Source organism: Buteo buteo, chromosome 1 (genome assembly GCF_964188355.1).
Source record: "Buteo buteo chromosome 1, bButBut1.hap1.1, whole genome shotgun sequence".
Taxonomy (NCBI): domain Eukaryota; kingdom Metazoa; phylum Chordata; class Aves; order Accipitriformes; family Accipitridae; genus Buteo; species Buteo buteo.
In genome coordinates, this window is record NC_134171.1 from 66,239,066 (window position 1) to 66,247,383 (window position 8,318).

An 8,318-nucleotide genomic window follows, 5' to 3' on the forward strand; every position below is an offset into this window, starting at 1 on the left:
TCCTGCCCTTGTCCTGAGCACAAGGGAGCTCTCCTCTTGTCTCCCCTGGCAGCGCAGGACTGCCGGGATCATGGCCGGGTCTTCCTGCAGCTTCAAGAGGCTGTCCTTTTACGTTCACTTTATCAAAAGCCTTAGTGCATTTCAGGGATAAGTTGTCCTAACCAATGGAAGGAAGGTCCATGTCCCCCCCCTCCCCATTTTCCTTATCAAACTTCACTTGTACTCCTCCTCCCTGGAGGAGCAACTGCTCTGAATAAGCCAGGGACAGAGAGAGGCTCAGTGTTAACTGTTTTGTTCTCAGGAAGCGCAGCGATGGCCAGCCGGCCCGAAGGCTTGACGTGCACTTTGGAGCTTGATTCCATACTAGTGGGACGATGCCTTCTTCTGACTTTGTCTTGAAACAAAGCTGTTTTTAGGATCACCAGCTGAGGAGGAGGAAGGCAGGCAGTAAGCTTTATTGAACCTGAAAACCGCTGTGGGAGTCTGTAAGAACGATAGCAAAGTCTTAGGGGGAAGCATAAGGTGAAGCAGGGACACGGGTACCCCTGGTACTTCATTTCGCATACACCCATCTCCCTCCCTGCTGCCAGGCCAGGTTCCTGTCGGAGAGCCGCTTGCTCATGGCTTGCCAGCCCCGGGGCAACTGCCTGCCACAACCTGCGAGGCAGGGTGTGCGGCTGCCCCGCTCCTGCATCCAGCTTGGTGCAGCCCATGGGTGCACCAGGTCCTGTCCTCGCCTGCTCTTTGGGCACTCTACTGCCCAGAGAGTGATAATCTGTTGTCCTGCTCCTAGGAAAGCTCGTGCAAGGGTGCCGGGTGAGCAAAGTTGGTAAGAAGACACCCAGCGAAGGCAGATGAACTACTGGCATTTGCTTCTTTACAGTTGGGAAAAGGCAGCACGTGCTCTGCTACCATGCAAAGACAGTTGTGCGAGAACTGCTCCTGCTCCCCCAGGCTTCGGAGGAAATGAGATCACAGGCAGTTTGTGTTACGGGCATGTGGGGGGCTATTTGGGGGCTCTCATTTCAAAAGCGATCAGTGGAAGCCTCAGGACTAAGCTACATAGCAAGAAGCTGTGTTTTGTTTCAGGTCATGGAGAAGACTGTTTAAATAATAGGAAAGTTTTGAAAAGCCATCGTATTTCAACCTTGAGCTAGGTCAGAGGCCTGCAAAGGGTTAGGAAAGATGCTCATCATTTTGACTTGGGCCTGTTCAGGCCTTTAAAAAAAAACAAAAACAAAAACAAAAACCAAAAACCAAACAAAAAAATAATAAATAAAAAAAACCAAACCAAAACATAACAGTGGAGGAAATAGCATTTGCCGTTAGGAAACAAAACCATGAATCCAAGGAAAAACAGAGGTGGTGGTTGAGTCCCAGGAGGAGAGGAGGCAGCTATGGTGGCAAAACAGAATCATTTCCATGCAATATTTATTTAGAAGAAATAAGACATGTGTTGAAATTCTCAAATGTTCTATTTTTAAGATGCCATTTATTTAATAGTTGAAAACCCTACTTACATGGAGATAGAGATCTCTTCTGTAACTGAAAGTCAAAGTCTGACTGCAATGTCATTGTTTTTGGTTTTGTCCTCTCCCCTCCCTCTTGGTTCCCATTTTAAATCTGTACATCTTAAACTTATTTTAGGGATGTATGTCCCTTTTGTAAACAACTTTTTCTGCCCTGTGTGTGATGGAGTTTCCAAGATGGTTGATTCATTCATATGGGGAAATAAACAATAAATGAAGTAGCCTATTTGTTATGAGTTGTTGCAAGAGTCCTCATGTTCTCAGCTTCTTGTAGAGAAATTGTAATTTGCCTTTTCTCTCTGAATGGTCTTAGTGTTTCCCTTCTGAATGAGGTTTAAGCATGAATTTCTGTACAAGAAGCCTCTGTTTCAGATAGCAATAGTCGGACACACTTCAGTTTAATTTTGATGAGACTTTGTGACAGATAATAATATCGTAGGTAATATTTTTATTCTTCTCCCAAGTCACCGCTTCAGGAGCTTCCGTGATACATCGTCCAAATCTTTTTAGATATCCATCCACAAATCCTCCACTTGTCTTAATTACAGCATCTCACAGTTTGAGCCTTCAAACAAATCATCATCTACTATGGAAAGTACCAGCTATAGCCATCAGACAGTTGTAAAACTAGCTGTGGAGAGCCAGGTCACTGTATATATCCAGTTGGCTGTTAATTGTATCTGGCTTGAGAAACAGCAGTTATGAATTATATCATCTATTTGAAAAATCAAGGGATTTTCACAATCAGAGGTTTAAGGTAAGTCAAGAGCCAGTCTTACCAACATGATGCACTACTAGAGTTAAAGATGAAAAGATGTAATATTACAGATGTAAAACACAATATTAAGATAATGTATTGCAGTGTGTGATAGAATTGATCACGATCCAGACAGAAGGAGAGAACAGATGTTCCACTTGCAGAAAATACTGGTTTGGGCTGACCTGAATGCTTAGCTATAGGCTTTTACTGTTCTCCGATTTTAAACAGAACAGAAATGAGTTTTAGTAGCACTTCTTGAATCAAGATACTAAACTCTGGAAATCTGAAGGTCACACAGAAGTCATGAACGTCAGTATATTTCAAGTCCAAACCTACTCCTCCTTCCAGCTTGAAATGGAATTGTACATAGGTTTGTCATTGCACAGCCTGAAGGGACAGCAGATGAAAAGGGCAAGAAGTTGAAGTTGTACTTTCACATCTTTAATTATATAGAAGTTCACTAGTTTAAGAACCACTAGCTAGGAGGATTGATCAGCATTTAGGTTAGCGTGCATGATGCTCTGTTAATTATGTACTAAGAATCCACAAACAGAGAGAAGAGCCATTTACAGATTTGCTCCCCAAATCAACAGTAATGCAACAATAACATCCAACTACTTGAGGTTAGTTTAGTACTGGGTGAATGCTGCACACTTGGACACACACAGAGTTATTTCCCTCTCTAGGACGAAACACTGCCACGGCCATTCAAAACCTCAGTAACGTCTGCTCCCTTTTCATCTTGGCAATTAAGTCTTCCAGCCTCGGTACAGTCTAGTATTTCAACTACACTAAGAATGTAAGTGGCCATCACAGAAAGTGACCGACTCTAAGGAAACTAAAGGAAGTGCCTCATTCATAACATCATCTGTTATTCCTTGTAGACAGCTGTTTGACACTTTCAATGAAGGAGTAACTGTCTGAATAAAAAAACAAACCACATATTGTTTATAGCTCACCATTGTTTGCTGAGAGCAGGCCAGCAATTTTCTTGTTCAAGTTAAATATTTAGAAATATTGATTGCATCTGCTGTTCCCAGAGTGCAGCTGTTCCAGACCCCAGAGTTGGTGTTCTGGTCTTCAGGCAAGGGACTGAGGATCCCCTCCTAGCTATTCCTCACTATCAAACTTAGAAAAGCAAGCAGGGATGGGAGGTCAGAGCACAAGCACGTTCTCTTATATCTGCTACAGTTCAGATAACAGTAACACCCTGAAGTGAAGCAATTTTGATTCAGACATTCTAGGTAAGTCTGAAACGGAATTAAGTGTAACATTACTCAAGTCAAGTCACATCATAGAGTATTTATGTTCAGTATAGGTAAAATACCTCAAATAATATAATTTTGAAGCAAAGAGAAATGAAGACACTAGACAGTGGCAGGACATGAATGAACATCGCTCTGTTTTCCTGTGTCATGAAATGAAACCCCAGGAATGCTGGCCGACGAGCCAACCTAGATGTTGGAGTACATGGCCTGCTCCACCTGTCACGTACCTTGGGAGACAGTGACCTAGAAAGAGGGGATTGTCCTCATTCTTCCACTGACACAAGGGAGGAAGACATTTCAGTGATACAGAACAGAAACAAACCCAAGACCCCCACTATAACCACAACTAGGCAGTGTTCAGGTGAGAAGTATTATGATACCCGTAAATCCAATGCTCTTTATGAGCAGTGGTACTGAAGTAAGTTGGAGAAAAGAAGGCAGAAGTCCAGGAGAAATCAAGACACAGGTGAAGTTTCACCAAGTATCCTGTATGTAATTTTGGTTACCAACTCACAAGATGAACAAAAAATCACATCATGGTCTGTACAGAGAAGGACAGTTAGCCTCACTCACTCAGAAAACAAAAGGGCCTTTTAATTGAAGGAGACGAGAAATTTGCCTTCTGTAAATGCAAAGTTTGTAGCCCTATGAACAGGGAGGTTTTGGAAGTGACTTGAGTACAAACAGACTGCATGCATATAAATATATACGAGTTTGTATGTGTGGCTGTGTAAAACTAACTTGTCTAATACAGAGCCTGATGACACGCTGGTGCTGCTGACCACAAGATTAGATAAGCATATGCAGTGATGAGATCTTCTCCAGTTTAATGTAGCTAACTGTCATGGTTTAAGCCCAGCCAGCAACTAAGCACCACGCAGCCGCTCACTCACTTCCCCCCACCCAGTGGGATGGGGGAGAGAATCGGGAAAAGAAGTAAAACTCATGGGTTGAGATAAGAACGGTTTAATAGAACAGAAAAGAAGAAACTAATAATGATAATGATAACAGTAATAAAATGACAACAGTAATAATAAAAGGATTGGAATGTACAAATGATGCACAGTGCAATTGCTCACCACCCGCCAATCGACACCCAGTTAGTCCCCGAGCTGTTCCCCCCTCCAGTTCCTATATGAGATGTGACGTCCCATGGTATGGAATACCCCTTTGGCCAGTTTGGGTCAGCTGCCCTGGCTGTGTCCTGTGCCAACTTCTTGCGCCCCTCCAGCTTTCTCACTGGCTGGGCTTGAGAAGCTGAAAAATCCTTGCCTTCAGACTAAACACTACTTAGCAACAACTGAAAACATCGGTGTGTTATCAACATTCTTTGCATATACTGAACTCAAAACATAGCACCTTACCAGCTACTAAGAAGACAATTAACTCTATCCCAGCTAAAACCAGGACACTAACAGAACAAGGCTAGTTGTTGTCTTGTGTTGTACTAAGAAAACCTGAACATTTGAAAAGAGGGCAGCTGGCAGAGCTGAGGAAGAGACAGAGGGACAGAAGTGGGAAGGGCAGGAGGCAGCTGCAGTGCAAACTGCAGCCCAGCAGCAGCTTTGGCAGGGACTGCACAAGCAGCTGTTCGCTGTTCAGTTTGGTTACAGCTGCATCACCAAGAAGGAGCATGGGGGGAAAAAACTGACAAAATAGCGTAGAAAAACGTCAGTGCTCTCCCCTTCTCCATTCACCAACTCTGTCACAGGAGTTATTGCAACCTCAGGCAAAACTGCTCAGATGCCCATGCTAATTCGGTCAAATGGTTGGAAAACATGGGAAAGTTCAAGTTACACACTGTAATACAAGCCTAAGCCTACTGTACTTTTCAGCAGAAAGTTAATTTAACAGGGAAAAAAAAAAAATCAGAAAGCACATATCTAACTGGTTTAGCTTGTTTAAAACCACCAGGCTTCCTTTTGTAGAAATTAATAAAAAATTTTCTTAAGACAACATGAATATAAATTTCCAGATCCTTTCAGAATTTCAAAGGTTCTTTGTAGCAAAAACTGACATGTGTTATTGTTCTGTGTTACTTGTCACACAGGTAGTTCAGAAAACAGTGAAATGGGTACAGCTGGCACCATCTTTTATCTTCTTCTGTAACTAAAACCCCATCGGTGCTGTAGACGCACAAACAGTGAATACAGACTGCTCTTTCTTGGAAAAATGTGACAGAAAAGGTGTCTTGTAGAGCATGAAAAGCACAGATAAAATCTCACTTTGGAAAGAATTCTGCCTGGCAATCCCTTAATCCTGTTTTGAGAGAGCTTCTTCCCTGCTTCCTTTGATATAATACGTGATTATGCTCAACAAAGTTCTACTGAGGTTTAATCCCAGTTTCCATCGAACAGCAGAAAGGCCAACTGTCCTCTGGGCTTTATGGGATGACACGTTGACAATTTTGTTCAGTTTTGCATAATCAAAACCAAACAACCTAATATGCCATGATTTACTTCTGCTTGATTTACTTTTGCTTCAGAACAATCAGCAAAACGTATCAGAAGCCCCAAAACAGTGAAGAAGGACTCTGCTTTATAGACACAGGTGCACTCGAGTGATTTATTTATGCAAGGTAACCTTGGCAATATCCAAAAAGTAGAACACAAAAGAAAAAACACTGCAAATGAGTCCAATTATTGGGACCATAGTGAAGTGTTGGTAGATAGGTAATGAAAATTTTAACTAGTACTTTACATTCCTAATAACACAGAACAGGCCCTTACCAAGGAGAGACACTATTGTCTCCTCTGATGGACCTGATTTAAAATAACAATAGTTTAATGGTCTCCACAGCAGTGTTTAGTCCAGCCCTTCCTGGGAAGTGTTAACAGAGAGCAAAATAATTTCTAAGTCATTTGCCAGCTGCCCTTTATCCTGGACACATAAATCAAGGCATGGCATCCACCAGCACATCCTAGAGCTGTAGCCAAACACCATTTCCCATATACCCACCAGCCCCATCCTCTCAGAGCTCTCTGCCTTAGCTGCCAACCGTCATCATATTCTCTCATCTAGAGTTGAGATTCACTGAGGCTGCAGCCTCATGGTACACTCACAAGTCAAATGGCTCAAACCATAAAGCAATATCATTTTCCTTTTGTCCCAGAGCTGTAAGGCTCCTTCAAAATCTGTTTGAAATCAGGAGGGGGCAGAGGTAATACAGGATAACAGGCTTCACAACCCAAGAAGCTACAACTATTGATGCAGGAAATCATTATTACAAAATTTGTTTGGTGAAGCCTGCTGAGGAAGAACAAAGACACTGGCTAGCATGGTACTATGCTGCCTTGCATCAAAGTCTTGGTGGACTGGCAGTGAGCTTCAGCTGTAGCCCACATGTGAAGTTGGTGTGTGCAGGATTGCTGCAGCCTGTGTGCCATTTGCCTTCTGTAGGAAATTCAGGGGCCTCGTTTTCCAAGGTGGTGTCTCATAGCGCTTCCCTTCAGTGTTTACTGTAAAAGAAGAGGAAGGAGGTGATTTTCACCAAGAAGGTGTGTAAGGAAATGAGGCAGTAGAAACTGAGAGATGGAGGAGGATTGTCACAGGGGAATGGCAAAGTCAAAATGCCTGAACAAAGAAAGCACGTACGTCTTCACAAGTGTAATCTGGCAGAGCCCTTGTGCACTGAGAACCTCTTCTGCATCAGTGAGAGGTACTCCGGGACTGTGGGCTCAGTACCTTTGCAGGAGGTGTCACCTGTGCAGGAGGGGTTGGCTCTGTACTGGTAGACACAGGAGACCTTTGGGGTTTCTTCATGTTGTCCTGCTCCATGGACAAGAGCAGATTTCTCACTTCTGGTTTGTGAAATTGTTGTTCGTTGTGAGATGGTGGCCACCTTCGGCAGTAAACACGGTCCTATTTCAATGAAAGTATCTCCGTGCATGTCAGTTGCTTTGGTATGAGTGTAAAATAATTTGTGTAGTTGGTGGGGATAGTGTTTAAACAAGGGAATCACTTTTTTATTCAAGGTTTTTACTCCTCTGTTGTCACAGAATCATAAAAGCAAACTGCTCAGAGTCATTAGAGGTGACCCACAGAGCCGTAAATCTTTTTTGCTTTGTTCATAATTTGACATGAAGGCTTGCAAGAGTGTGAGAGTTTCTGCAGTTTTCCTTTTCCTAACAAGCATCAGGAACACTAACTCTCTCCTCGCTTTTCCCAGGTGATGTGGTTCACTGGGGATCTTTCGTATTTGTTTTCTTGCTATAAAATGTGTTACAGCTTATTTTTCTTATTTGGGCATGAGAAAAATTTCTCACAGAGAGCCCTTAGTTTGAAATGAGGTTGAAATAAACAGAGTTTTGACCTGATTGATTAAAACCCCTGTCTCTGTTCCCAAGCTTTTTATCCCATTTTTGGAATGACACTTGTGTAATTCTTTGCATTGAGTAGTCGGTCTCCAGCTAGTTTCAAGATTTAAACCACTATACTTTTGAATAGCAAGAGTTTTGCCTGTCTGTTTTCCAACTCCTTTTGGGGTGCCTGCATCATTGCCAAAGAGGGGGATAGCAATTTGGGAGAACTTCGGGTCCCTCCCCATAAATCCTTCCCTTCCAGCCTTTTGAGGACCTCGGTAATACATTGAAATTGCCAGCAGTAGTTGCCATCTGCAGGCAGAGGACTAAATTATGCTTTTGGAAACATTTGCAGGCAGCCTGCTTTCTACTCTAGCAACAGTAAAACAGAGTTCATGCCTCCCCACTTGTAAACTGCTTTAAGTATCTGAACTGCTCAATGTTACGGTTACTGCTGAGA

General features: G+C 42.8%; 1 long non-coding RNA gene across 1 annotated transcript in view; it reads left to right on the forward strand.

Annotated features, from left to right (window-relative positions):
- LOC142033857 (uncharacterized) overlaps nucleotides 1–8,318 on the forward strand; it is a 161,332-nt gene that overhangs the window by 86,388 nt on the left and 66,626 nt on the right. The gene's annotated exons all lie outside the window — the stretch shown is intronic.